We start from the raw sequence: 14,343 nt of genomic DNA, 5'->3' as shown, positions 1-14,343 counted from the left end.
GTTGATGATGCAACGTAGTAGCACTGGGTAACCTCTGTTCATGACTATGCTTACCGCTCAGTCATAATTTCTAAATTGCACTCATGAAACAGTTATTCAAGATTCAAGAGTCACGGTTCCTAATTGAATTGGGTTAGACAGTGCTTTGAGTAGATTCCTTGGATTTGGAGAATTTCAGGGTTATTGGAATACCTATAAATTCTTAGTTCTGTTCAAGTGTTAGGAGCTGTATGACCCACAGTTTGGGTTCTTTGTGAAAGTTATTTGAAACCTCAACCAGCCTGTATGCAGTATAAGGTTTGATAAGAAGCAAAACTTCGTCACTGTGAACGCCAGTTGACCGGTGTGGCAGAGGTGGCTGCTAAGAATTAATAAGAAGGTAACAGGGACAAAATGGATAATTTCCAGCTTTTTCTGAGGCTTCGGTCTCAGTAACTGGTTTAGAATGGCTTAGTAGAACTCATAACCATCCGACTGTATATGATGCTATTCACAGGGCTGTTTTCACACAAACAGTGGTATAAATAGTGCCCCCTATAGTTGCCCATCCTAACCTCCTTACAACAAACACCAAATTAATACCAAAACACATTCCAAAGCTATTGTGTTGTTGTTTTAGTTAAATTACCTGGAGAGCTGGGTTTTATTGTCCTGCTTTGCTCATTAAAGCTGAGAGTTAAGGGGTGCCTGGGTGGCTCAGTCAGTTAAGGTTTGGACTCTTGGTTTCGGCTGGGGTCATGATCTCAGTGTCATGAGATTGGGCCCCGGGGCCTGACTCCCCCACTCAGCTTGCTTGAAAGATTCTCTTCCTCTGCCCCTCCCCCCTCATTCACGGGCTCTCGCTCCAAAAGAAATAAATAAATCTTTAAAAATAAAGAAGGTAAAACTGTGAGTTGAGAACTGGCATTGTGTGTAGGTTCAGACTCCTGCTAGTTAGGTGGTGTAGCTTGCTGCAGAAGTCAGCTAGATTCTAAGTTTAACTTCACATCCTGAGCCAGCAGTGAAACCTAGAAGTATTGGTTTTCAGGGAAGCAGTGTGGAAAACCTCAGCAATTCCTGTCTGTCTGTCTAAATGCACATGCCTCAGTCCACTACTCAGGGGAGCCCTGAGCTGCTGGTGGAGGGCTCACAAGATGGGACTCAGCCCTCTGCGGCTTTGCTGCCAAGGCTTCTAGTGAGCGTAGAAGACAGCACTTTGGGCTTCGGCTAGCTTCAAGGACAACTTTTCAAGTTTTGTTCTTGCGATGTCTTTTCAACAAGGAATTATTGGGCGTCTAATAAAAGTGCAGAATTTGGGGTACCTGGGTGCCTCATGGGTTGAGGCCTCTGCCTTCGGCTCAGGTCATGATCTCAGGGTCCTGGGATCCAGCCTGGCATCCGGCTTTCTGCTCAGCAGGGAGCCTGCTTCCCCCTCTCTCTCTGCCTGCTTATCTGCCTAGTTGTGATCTCCGTCTGTCAAATAAATAAATAAAAATCTTTAAAAAAAAAAAAGTGCAGAATTTACTTAATTAAAAAAAAAGATTTTATTTATTTATTTATTTATTTGACAGAAAGAGGGAGCACAAGCAGGGGGAGCAGCAGAGGGAGAGGGAGAAGCAGGCTCTCTGCTGAGCAGGGAGCTGGACGTTGGGCTCAATGCTAGGACTCTGAGATCATGACCAGAGCCGAAGGCAGACGCTTAACTGACTGAGCCACCCAGGTGCCCCAAAGTAGAGAATTTAATTAAAAAAAAAAAAAAAAAAACCTCATTTTTTTTCTAGGTTGATTCAGAAGTGGGAAGAAGAGGGTGCTGGAGGGATTCACCATTTAGGCAGTGTCTGCAGGCATGTAAGTGGACTCCTTCATACGTGCCCAGATCTCTACCAGCTGTGTACTTGTTCATCTTTCACGGGGGTGAGGGTTTTCCTCTGACGTAGAGACATTCCAGATGGACCAGAGTGTAAATGCCAGGTTACATTTTTAGGGGCTTACTAATGGAGCCACAGCATATTAAGAGGGAGAAGAAAAAAAGTATGACCGCATATATTTGTAGGGAAGTGTGGACCGGATACCATTAGATTAGCTCTTTGTGAGACCTTCTTTTATTGACATTTTATAAACTCACTGGGTATTTTCAGCTCTCTCCAAGGAATAGAATGTTAGATTCTTAATGTCACCTTTTGTTGAAATAATATTTCAGGCGACCTTTAAGTAAAGTTGCTTATTGAATCTTGGTTTTAAAATTAATTGTTAATCTTGTCTTAGGGCAAAAAACAATGCAAGGGAAAAAAACAAATTTAATTTGTGCAATTAGAAGACTTGTTTGAAGGGTGGGCTTCCTCTGTGAGTGACTTTTCTTTCTCATCCAAGCCTGTGGACATGTTCTAACAGCGCAAGGTCAAAGCATTTCAGTTGTATTTTCATGGTTTGGTTATTCAGGGCACTGGTGCTGTATTTAGGTTTTATTGTGACTTTTGGTTCTTTTGTGTTTTCTCTAGTGTTAAGAAAACCCCATGTTTTAAATTGTAATAAAAAAATGGATTTTGTTTGTCTTTGCCGGATTTTTGAAATAAGTTGCTATGTTGCTTTTCATTCAGTTTTTAAATGCATTTGAAAACGTGTATCTGCTTTGATCATAATAGTCCTCTTCTGCTTACATAATCTCATTCAGCCTTAGTGAGGAAATACATTTTACTGCATATCAACATTTTACTGTATTATAGGAAGTGCTACAGAGTTTGGAATGTGACTTGCTTCAGCTGCTGTTGGTGGTTAATGGTTCAGGACATTCGCCAGCTGCCATGGTTTGCTGGTGATGTCAAAACCTTTGTAACTTAGGACTCAAGAGCCCAGTACTTAGTTGCCCCTTATTAAATGCAGGTGCCATGTTTAGAAGTTCCTTTGCTCCAGACCTCCATAAAAGTTTTCTCTGCAGAAAATGTTTTGCTTTGTAGAAAGAACATTTTCCATTTACCAACATGGCATCATAAAAATACAGCAACTTTATCTCAGATTTATAAATAAGCACTTGGATCTGGCTTTCAAAACCACATGGATGCCTAATGATTATTACTTGCTAGTTGTGACTTTTATTTGTGCTTTGAGCTCTGTGTAATATTTTTCCCCCTGAAACAGGCAATTTGGGGGTATTAGGGCTTATTTTTTCATTATTCCCCATTGGGCCTCTCTGAGTCATATTCTGGGCACAAACAGAAGTGAATGTATAATTGTAGAGCCTCTCTTATTCCACAGTTACTGGATAAAATAATTTCTAACGTGCACTGAGTGTCTTTGTTAGAGCAGTTTACAAAACCATCTTCAAGACAATCCCCGTATCTATCTTTAGTTTCAAAAATTCCACTTCCTTGGACATTTTAAGAACCTTGGATTGTGTCCTATCTGGCTAATTGTGGGGGTTGTTCTCATTTGCATCTGCTAATTTAAGGTCATCCCTTCCCTGCCACCTTTTCCTTTTTACTCTCTATAAACATTATGCTCATTGTGTTTCATTTCCATATTTCTGGCAGTATATGATCTATACACATAGAGATATTTTAGAAAATATGTAAATCATCCCAGCCTTTTGGAAACCAAGAAAGGGATGAAAGTAATAGTCTGCTACATTGTAATTATTTCTCTATCACAGCAGAATTTAACCCCATATGGTAAAACTTCTATCCAAATCTGAATAGTCACATTGAGACATTCAAGCTTCCCATGTTTCCAGGATCCATAGCTGCATATTGAGAAAATATTTAGGCTAAAAGGGAATGTAACATTCTTTTTTGAATATTTTGAAAAAGTACATTTATGTTTTTTTTGTAATTTTAAAGTACTCCTTGGGGACGCCTGGTGGCTCCCTTGGCTAAGCATCCGCCTTTGGCTCAGGTCATGACCTGGGATAAGTCCCACATTGGGCTCCTTGCTCAGCGGGGAGTCTGCTTCTCCCTCTGCTGCTCCACTGGCTTGTGCTGTCTCTCTCTTTGACAAATAAATAAATAAAAACCTAAAAAAAAAAAATACTCATTGGGTGTTCTGGTCATGGTGGCAGACTAATGGTAGAGCTGGTTTTCCTAGCAATATAAACATTTTGCTTTTGTCTGTGCTTCTCAAGTATTACTTAAAATTTATTTATGTAGAAATAAACCATTTCATTTCTATGACGTTCATTCACCAGTGTCATGAAGGTAAAAATAAAAGAGCTTTCATACATGAGCCTTGAAAGCTGAAGAGTTGTGTTTTTTTTTAAGATTTTTTTATTTATTTGAAAGAGAATGAAAGAGAGAGAGAGAGCGAGAGCGTGTACGATGAGAGGAGGGAGGGTCCGAGGGAGAAGCAGACTCCCTGCTGAGCAAGGAGCCCCATGTAGGACTGGATCCTGGGACTCCAGGATCATGACCAGAGCCAAAGGCAGTCCCTTAACCAACGGAGCCACCCAGGTGTCCCTGAAGAATGGTTTTCTGAATTCATATTGAGTCTGAATAATTAGGGGATGAAGACTGCTGTCTCCACTCTTGATTCTCTCTTCCCACCCACCCATAAATAAATAAACAAATAAATAAATAAATTCATTTTCCTTCAAAATCTGAGCGACAACAATTCTTTTGACATATAAATTGTATGCCAAATTATAAATTATCGGTGTATTAACATCTTATTAACCACAGTATGAAATAAGATCTACATATTTTCTGATCCTATGTTTGGGAAACACAGGGCTAAAGAAAATGTGAAGGCTCTGAAGTCTAGAGGGAGATACTTCCTAAAAGTCGTTAGCCATGGAACCTTCTTTCTCGTGGAGCTCACAATTGAATGTGTTTGGTACTGCCGGCTTACTGCCTGCCCAGAACTCGGTTTGCAGGAGTGCGTGGATTTGGGGCACCCATCTTCCTCCCTGATGGAAGCTTCTTACCTTGTATGTTGCAGTTTCCCCCCAATGTCCGTATGACTTGTCGTTGTCATGACCCATTCATGGTAGTACTTTATAAATAGACAAATATATTTATGCTTCTCACACACGCCCTTCATCATTGAAAGCAAGTACATAGGCACTGAGACCTGTCTTTGGCTATCGAGATGGCTGCCTTCTCAGAAGCCTGTTAAGGGAAGGAGGAACCATTATATTTCACAGGAGGCAATTAGGGGCTTCCCTAGAATTCCATCCCAGTTGTGGTTTGGACCATTGCATTTGAATTCACACTGCTGTTGCCATGCATCGATAAGGAGGTAATTGATCAGTAAGTCATCAGATTTCTGAAACTATCTTTACTTGTATTCTAAAGGTGAAATATATTAGTTCTGTGTATTTATCCTCATAAACCTGCCAACGTGTGTTAACACTCAGAGCTTTGGTTGTCAGGACATTGACTTCTAGTCGTATGGTGAATGTTTTCAAACAGCCCCTGGTAACTTTTGGGCGACGGTTGGCTGACCTAAGAAGAGTATTCAGGACTGTTTTACCACCTTAGTGAGCTCATTCATGCCAGATTTGAACATCAAAATTTTCTCAGTAAGATGAACTTGGTGATTCACCTTGGCTCATTCCTCAGACATGTGGGTATAGGATAAATGCTTTCTTAATGACCGTTCGGGACAGCCAGCTCTTTTATCTGCCTGAACTTATTGGCTCTCTTACCATTCATATTAATTGGCGACACCTGATGGAAGTGAGCTTGTGTTGTAGTTTAAGAGGTGTCTTAGAATGAAGTATCGGGGCACCTGGGTGGCTCAGTGGGTTAAAGCCTCTGCCTTCAGCTCGTCATGATCCTAGGGTCCTGGGATCGAGCCCCGAGTCGGGCTCTCTGCTCCCCAGGGTGCCTGCCTCCCCCTCTCTCTCTGCCTGCCTCTCTGCCTACTTGTGATCTCTGTCAGTCAAATAAATAAATAAAATCTTTAAAAAAAAAAAAGAAAGAAGTATCTCCTTTTCTATGGACACCTGGAAGTACATGTGTGAGGTCTGTAGATGGACATTGTGTTTTGAAGACTTTTTGCCAATTGCTGATGTCTTGAAAACGTAACAGAATGTTAGAGATTTGACTCCTCCCTGCTCCGCGTCCACCTCCATGTGTTGCGATGGGGAGATCATGCTTTTCGGGTTAGCTTTTTGTGGCACTCATGCTTCATGCTCGATGGCAGAGATTTAAAAACTGGTTGTTGTGATGGAGCCACCCAGTTTTCTAAGCCTGGGTAGCAATAATAAGGCTGATGGGTATTTACGGGTGGCACTCATTGACAGGGAGAAGCTATTAAGGGAAAGTTTAAAAAAAAAAGGGGGGGGGGTGGGCAGGGGAGGGGAAGCAAGGGATGAAGGGACAGAGTGTGTCTAATAATGGCATCCCCTGTCACCCACGCTTGGTGCCCCCAAGTTCAAGCTTTTGGATTGTTTTGATTTGTTAAACCACTTGTATCCCCTACTCTGCAGTGGGGAACACACACTCGACCTAGGTGCCGTTTTAAAGGTTACATATATGTTTTAGAGTTTTCTGTAAACAGAGATAATTAACACAATTACAGCTCTCCGCTTGAGCTGTTTAGATCAGTTGCTGCCAACTAGAATAAGGACACTGAAGCTCTGTTTATGTGTAAACCGTATAATGTCTTAAAGCTAACGTCATTGTTTTCCTCTCCTCGAGTACAGCGTGTTTTGATCGACATAGGGAATATTTTTAAAAAGTGGATGTCTAAGAATGTAAACAGTTGGAAAGGGAGATGCAGCTGTTTACAATTTACTTTTTAGTCTTCTGTTCTTTGGTGGCTGCTAATGTCGAAGGACTTTTCTTTACATATTATATAGTGTATGGCTTATGACGATCTGTATGCTCTTTCTGGCTTTATTTTGGCTTTCTAAATAAAGGACGGAAAGCCTGAACGAAAAGTAGTTGGATAAAAATATCCCCCCACAGACTGGAGCCTGCCCTGGGAGCCCTGGGCCAGAAGAGCCTACAGTCTTGAGAGGGGACGGGGTTCCTATTTTATGGGGCCCATAAATGTCAGGCCTTGCGCTTTACCTTTCGGCTCTGTTTGTGTGTGTTTGTCAGAATCTATTAGTCACACCCAGTTGCTTGCGTCTACCACTGTCTAGACTCTTAAAGAAATGAGCGATTTCGTGTTTAGTGTTTTTACGGGAGGGCCCATAAGAAGGGATAAAAGCGTACTTCTATGATGGCAATCTCTTTGGCAGACTGTTTTCCGGAAGCAGAGCTCTTTCTGATACCCAGGTGCCTGCTGTGCAAAGTGGTGTTTTAGCTGATTCCGTGTAGGTTTATCCGAGCGGCATTTTGCTATGTAATTTCTCATTACCCTCTGTAAACAACGGAGCTTACCCCCATTTCCTGTTATAAAAATAACTCTGTCTATTCCGGTGGACTGTGTTTAGATGACAGGCTTGCCATACTTCCCCCCATGCTTTTTCTAGCATTGTCTGTAAATCTGTGGTCACGAGCATGGATTCTGAAACCCGGTGGCCCTGTTTACTTAGTTTCAAGATCTTGAGGAATTTACTGTCCTTTCCAAACCTCAGTTTCTCAGTTTTCAAATAGGAATAATAATGCGACCTCAGGATGGTCATGAGGGTTAGATGAGATAATGAGCATTCAAACTCCTAATGTAGTGGTTGACATGGAACAAATGTTGGGTGTGTTGCTGATGGGGACTATGTGTGTGTGTGTGTGTGTGTGATGTGTTACGTATCACATCCTCTCCCCAGGAGTGGTTTTACTCAAATATTCAGGGAGGGAGGAGGATACAAGTGAAATTTGAAAACAATTATAATCAGTATAAAATTTGCTTTATTTTCTAAGTCCTGTTTAATTTGTAGTATTAAAAAATAGATTGAATTAAAAAAAATACTTATCAAGAGGGGGACAATACTTTTAAAATGTTAACAAATGCCTACTTACTGTTAAATGTAGGGGAAACCACAAAAACTTAAGAGCCATTTTTCTTTATCTAAAATCACTTTTAAAAAAAAAATTTTTTTTTTGTTTATTTATTTGAGAGAGAGAGGAGGGGAGAGACACAGGGGGAGGGATAGAGAGTCTCAAGCAGACCGTGGTGAGTGTGGAGCCCGACGCAGGGCTCGATCTCATGACCCTGAGATCATGACCTGAAATGAAACCAAGAGTTGGATGCTTAACTGACTGGGCACCCCTAAAATTCCTCTTATTCAAGTCATATGGGCCTTAGAATATGTGCGTATGTGCATCTGGTTTTCTTATATATACCTTAATATCTATAAACAGTTATTTATTGAGTGCCAATTATGTATGAAACACAGTGATAAATCAGGTAGAACTGGAGATCACAAACGTCAAGAACAATTTGGCAAACGATGTTAATCTAACAAGTTTATTCACAGTCAGAAAATTAAATTTTGTGGCATATGGAGAATATAGTATGATTGTACCATGCCTAGATACAATTTGACCGTTCAGCTAATGAAGTATAAAAATTCAGGTTATATATGTTTGGGGTGCTGAGGTACTTGGGTGGCTCAGTCAGTTGAGCATCTGACTCTTGATTTCTACTCAGATCATGATCTCAGGGTCATGAGATCGAGCCCCATGTTGGGCTCTGAGCTCAGCACAGTGTCTGCTTGTCCCTCTCCCTCTGCTTCTTCCCCCGCTTGCACACACATCCTCACAACAAGCCAGTGCCCAGCTAGGTGGGCACTTTTATCGCCATTTTACCAGGAACAGCAGCTCAGTGATGTTGATCGAATGCCTGAGTGCTGGGGGGTTCTAGGGTCTTACCCCCCATCAGGTAGCTGGAATGATAAGTGACTTGCGGGTAGTTCCCCTTCCTGCTTTATCCGGTAACCCTTGATGAAATGTATTTTCCTTCTAACCCCACTTGCTTAGGAAAATAACTCATGTGAATTGCATAGCATGTGAATTGCGCTCCCCAGCCCTGGTTTTAGAATTAGTTCTTGGGGTGTATCTCTGGCCACCCCATGTTCCTTCCATTTCCTAACGCCATTAGAAACCTCTCCTTGCCTCCCTGGGGCTTGTCTTCCAGACCAGTAAAGCTGCAACTCCTGGACAGAGCAGCGGGTCAGGCCCAGTGAATGAAATTGCCTTCAAATAATGAAGAGCTTGGCACTGCTGTGAAGCTTCATTGAGGTGAAAATGGAACCTTGTAGTAACTAACTTGCTAATAAGGTGGATAGAAGGGCATGCTCTTGATCCGAGGCTGTTTGCCTTCTTCTCGTTTGCTGCTGTTAGTGTAAATGGAAGTTACTGGTACCCACAGACCATCCTTCCGTGCTCAGGATGTCCACATTTTAATACCTTGGAGTCATGATGGCTTTGCCGCTTCCCCGGATGCAGAATGTCCTGCTTCTGGATCGTGCTCTGCACGCATCCTAGGGTCCTGGGGATGAGATCCGTGCACGTAGAGTCAGCCTTTCTCTACAGAAACATTAGGGAGGCTAGATTAATGCTTGGTGGAAAAACGGGAGCATATTTTGATATCAGTACTTTCAATGCTTCCAAGTTGAAGGTGTTGCAGATTGCTATAAGCATTTAATTGTTTATGTTGATTCTACTCCTGTATTCGAGAGGAGATCTGCGTTGGCAGTCTGGTGGCTTTTTCTACCTGCTGATCCCCTCAAATAATAAAGACAGGGAGTTAAGAACTAACCTCCAGTTTGTGCCTTGAGGTTTATTTGGTAAAAGACAGCTGGAAGGCAGGGTGTCTGTATTCCTTTGGGTCGTGGTAAATGCTTGTTTATTTTGGTTCTAGCATCTGTGAGCTAACACACATGGCCCTGCTCACTTCCTCTTGACTGGGACCTCCAGACATCAAAGTAATCTGCATCAGTGTTTTAAAGAGATAGAAATGTAGTAGATCACCGTTTACAGCCCTCTTTTCCAGTCCAACTGTCTTCAGTCTCCTGCAACCTGAACACTAAGCAGGTAGAAACCCATCAGTGTGGAGTCTGTTGTTGTCTTCCCAGTATCTTCTTTGCAGTTATCCCCATCTCTTCTGTGTTTTTCAGAAGCCCTGACATGGAGGTTTCTCATTCTTGTCTAGTTAACTCTTTTAGAACCTTTATGCCTGGAAATTTTTCTTGGTGTTTCAGTTCAAAACTACTGCTGTAATTTAAGCTCATTTACCCTACTGAGGTGGAGAACAGATGACTTATCATGTAGTCTTCCTTAAAGTCCCCAGTTAAGCCCTCTTATTATTCTTTTACTGAAATTAAATAAGATGTTTCTCCTTTTCTTCAAGGTTCTTTCCTCCTTTGCTGCTCAGAGTGTGGTCCCCAGACCAGCCTCATTGGGGTCACCTGGCAGCGGGTTGAACTTGGGCCCTTCCACAAACCTGGTGAATCAGAATCTGCATTTTAACAAAACCCCCAAGAGATCCTAAGCACATTAAAGTTTGAGAAGGACTATTCTGTTTTATTGCTTCATAATTTAGTAATTTCCTATGTACTTTTCTCTAGTATACCTGAAGAGTGGAGACCAAAGCTAGATATGGTATTGTAAATACGTGGAAATACCTATGTTTATCTATATCTCAAATCCCTATTAATTTGATACCTATGCTATTATAACAATTTTGGACCAAATTGATGTGTATTCTTCATTTACAATAAATTAGTAGTCTTCGGAGACTTTTGGGGGTCTTTTCTGCTATAGGTTTGCCTTCCTTTTATCTAATGGAAGTCCCCATTGTATAGTTGAATGACTTGGCAGCTACGAGTCTTGCTTTGCATCCTTATCGGGTATCGCCTTGTTTTTCCTCCTCGGGGGATTTCTTTTGGGGGGAGCTCTTTCCTTCTCTGAATAGTTGGGCTATAAAGATTTTAATGACTCTTGGTTAGAAAGAGGACTATTGGGGTGAGGAGACCCGAAATCTTTCCTCAGTGCTACTCTTCACCAGTGTCATGGGCTCAGGCAACATGATTCTCTTAACCATAACTATATGATCAAGGAAGTCCCCGTAATACCAGATGTAGGACTACTTTGATTGTTCTGTTTATATTAATCTACAAACCCTTTCTACCATGACTTGGTCATGCAGTGGACGTCGCCTGTTGAAATGGGAATGGAGCATCTAAAAGAAAAGTTGGTATGATTGCCACCCAGTTGCATATTTTCATTAGTCCTTATACTACCCTTCCCATCAGCTTATTTACTTTTGTCGAATGGATCTCAAGTCACCTTCCTTTAATTCCCTCTAGCTATGCATTAAAGGAGGAAATCAGCAAGGATCTGGCTGCTTTTCATCCTTGCACTTCTGTTTGGAAGACAGAAGGTCTGGGAAGGTCTTTGTTTCTACTGGAAGCTCTGTGGGGAGGATCCAGCAGAAATGATGTGTGTAGAGGCTGTGTTTAGAGGCTCTGTTTGGTGATGCTGATGGGTTGGGAATGAGGAGAGCTCAGGGTGGAAGGACAGGAAGGAAGAGAGGCATCTCCTAAGAATGAGATTTGACGTGGACACTTACGTAGTCACTCTCTTCCTTATACTGTTCAGGAAGGAAAGTAACCAAAGGAAGAGACAGACCACTGCCCATTTGTGACATGGTTTTATGGGAAAAACGTAAGGCAGTTTTTGAACAGAATTAAGCAAAGTGCACCATAAGGATGTTAATTAAATGTTAATTATAGCCTGTCTGCTGTTGGGTAGTAATGGTGAAATTGTGTGGTTGGGTTTTACTCTGAAGGCATTCTGTCAGCTACGGTGTGAAAAGAATAGAAGCTATTGTTTTCCTTACGAACTTTCCTTAAGAAGCTATTGTTTTCCTTCTGTGGCTTTATTTCAGGAGCATTTGTTCTTATTACCATTACCTTCATGTACCATCTGAAAAGCTTCATACTTAACCTCCTGAAACTCAACTTGTTCTTTCTATCCATCGTCTGATTTTTAGAATTTTGAACCCTGCAGACTCTTAATTGATGATGGTCTCTGTGCCCTGCCCCTGACCCAGCTATTTTTCTAGTTTAAGTTTTAGGGAAAACAGACACGAAAAGTATCCTTCTGGAAAGACATCTTTTTTTTTTTTTTTTTTTTTAAGATTTTATTTATTTATTTGGCAGACAGAGCACAAGTAGGCAGAGAGGCAGGCAGAGAGAGGAAGGGAAGCAGGCTCCCCGCTAAGCAGAGAGCCCGACGTGGGGCTCGATCCCAGGACCCTGGGATCATGACCTGAGCTGAAGGCAGAGGCTTTAACCCACTGAGCCACCTGGGTGCCCCTGGAAAGACATCTTATACTTAGAAACAACAACTGAAATTTCTGTCTTGAACTTTGACTTTTTTTTTTTTTTTAAATAAATCATCTTCCAAGGTGAGTATTTCATAAAGTGAAAAAAGTCTCTAGGAAATAGTATTCTGACTTAGGAGTCACCTCTTAGAGAGCAAAGTTAGTGGGTTTATTTTAAAAAGTTGACTCATTCTGGAACAGAGGGGACCTAATTCTTAACTTCCATTTACTCCCAGATATTTGAGGACAATGAGCATGACTAATTGTCACAAATAACAGAAAGAAAGTCTCTTCTTTCTCACTGAGTTTTACAAATGATCATGAGGACTAGATATTTTCTCCATTTCACTAAATGGTGGAGGCAAAGCGAGGTCCAGTGACTTGTCCAAGACCATCCGCAAAGTCCTGGCTCGGTGGGATGAGATACAAGCTTGGGAGTAATCAAGGGTATCTCCCTGTGGGGTCCATCTCTCATGATCAGTGTAGATGGAGCAGCTTCACACCCGTGAGTCTTCCCCAGAAGCTGTTGGGTTGGCCTCCGCCATGCCTGGTATTCTCCCTGCTTTAGTCATTGCATTCACGTTGTGTCTAGACATCCCTGTTTCCCTGTGGAGGGAGGGACATAGGGAAACATGGGCCTGGACTGGTTAATCAGATTGGCTGTCTTCTAGTCGAAAAGGGAGGGAGTGGGATATAGGAGAAGTAAATTTCCAGCAGTGACAAATGGGGAAAGGCCAGGAGCATGGAGTGTACCCATTGGGATTCTGAGGTGTGGCCATCATAAATAAAGGAAGGTCTTGGAACAGGAACACCTACCTCTTCCCTCACTCTCGTCCACAGAACTGATGTTGACCCTAGAGACAGTCAGCAAGCGTATTTGGTGGCTTTGGCAACAGCCCCGGAGCGTGGTTTCTCAGCCTCAGCACTACTGACATTTGGGGCCAGATCATTCTTTGTTGCAGGAGGCCATCCTGAGCATCGTGGGTGGTTTAGGCGTATTCCCAGCCTCCACCCACTAGATGCCAACAGCTTCTCTCCCACCTCATCCCAACCCCAGTTGTGACAACCGGAAATGTTTCCAAGCATTGCCAAATATCTCTTGCAGGGAGAAATTACTCCCGCCCACCCAAATTGAGACCTCGAGATTTAGTGAAATGCTTGGAGGCTAGAAGGTCTCCACAGAGAAAAGTGGTTTAGCCCCACGAGTGTGTTTCAGCTGAAATCCAGATGGCTTCTGCCTGACACAGCAATGGGCCTGGGGATCACCTTCACAGACTCCCCCTCTACCACCCCTGGGGCTGTGATCCCCTCAGGGTCACTGATAAATATTCTTTTTTGTTGTTAAGATTGACTTATTTATCAGAGAGAGAGGACATGCTAGTGGAGGTGTGGAGAAAGGAAGAAGCAGAAGGAGGGGAACAAGCAGACGGTGCTGAGCATAGAGCCTGGCACAGGGCTCGATCCCATGACCCTGAGATCATGACCTGAGCCGAAATCAAGAGTCGGACGTTCAACCGCCTGAGCTGCTCAGGCGCTCCTGAGAAATAGCCTTCATAAGAATCCCTTACTTAGGAGTCACCACAACCTCTTAATGAAGAATTTGGCCCAGCTGTTCTCAGGAGGCTTCTAGTTCACGGACAGCACACTGTCCTGGGGAACTTCTCAGCAGACACCATTCTCCAAATGAAAACGTGAAAGGCCGAGCTGTCAGATAATGGGGAACAGAGAGAGGAACAAGAGCAACGTGGAAGTGAGACTTGAGAGATGAAAGCAAAGGACCACGAACTCGAGGGTCAGTGGGTGAAAGGTCAGCTGCTCCTTGTCAACTGGAAGAATTTTGCCTCCTTCTCCTGGACAATAGAGAAGTGTTTGCAGTCGCTTGGAAATCTGCACCATTGTCTGCTTCAGAGACCTTAGAGATGCAAGCAATGTATACATTATCCGTTATTTCAGATTGTCTTTCCAGTGTCCGCCCTCCACCCCAGCTGCCCAACCATTAGCCGTGTACATCTGGCAGCAATTCCAGTTTTTCTCCCAAGTTCGTCAGGCCGCATTGACTGGCTGTGTCACTCCTGTTCAGTTTCTTCAGAGGCAAGACTGGGGACAAGAATTCGGAAACAAAAGCTACCCATTTCCTCCCCCAACAATTAGAAACAT

At 42.7% G+C, this 14,343-nt stretch overlaps 1 protein-coding gene across 2 annotated transcripts in view; it reads left to right on the top strand.

Moving 5' to 3' along the window:
* The window catches only part of IRS1 (insulin receptor substrate 1), a 59,003-nt gene that overhangs the window by 34,213 nt on the left and 10,447 nt on the right, over positions 1-14,343 (top strand). The window contains exon 2 of one of the 2 annotated variants that reach the window (XR_007125804.1): positions 1,761-1,827. The exons of the other annotated variant lie outside the window; for it this stretch is intronic. The gene's annotated coding sequence lies outside the window, so the exon portion shown is untranslated. The remainder of the gene's footprint in view (positions 1-1,760; positions 1,828-14,343) is intronic. 2 annotated transcript variants of the gene reach the window in all.

The sequence above is a fragment of the Lutra lutra genome, chromosome 3, assembly GCF_902655055.1.
Source record: "Lutra lutra chromosome 3, mLutLut1.2, whole genome shotgun sequence".
NCBI lineage: Eukaryota > Metazoa > Chordata > Mammalia > Carnivora > Mustelidae > Lutra > Lutra lutra.
The sequence above is the reverse complement of the archived record's forward strand: the minus strand, read 5'-3'. Positions and strand labels throughout refer to the sequence as shown.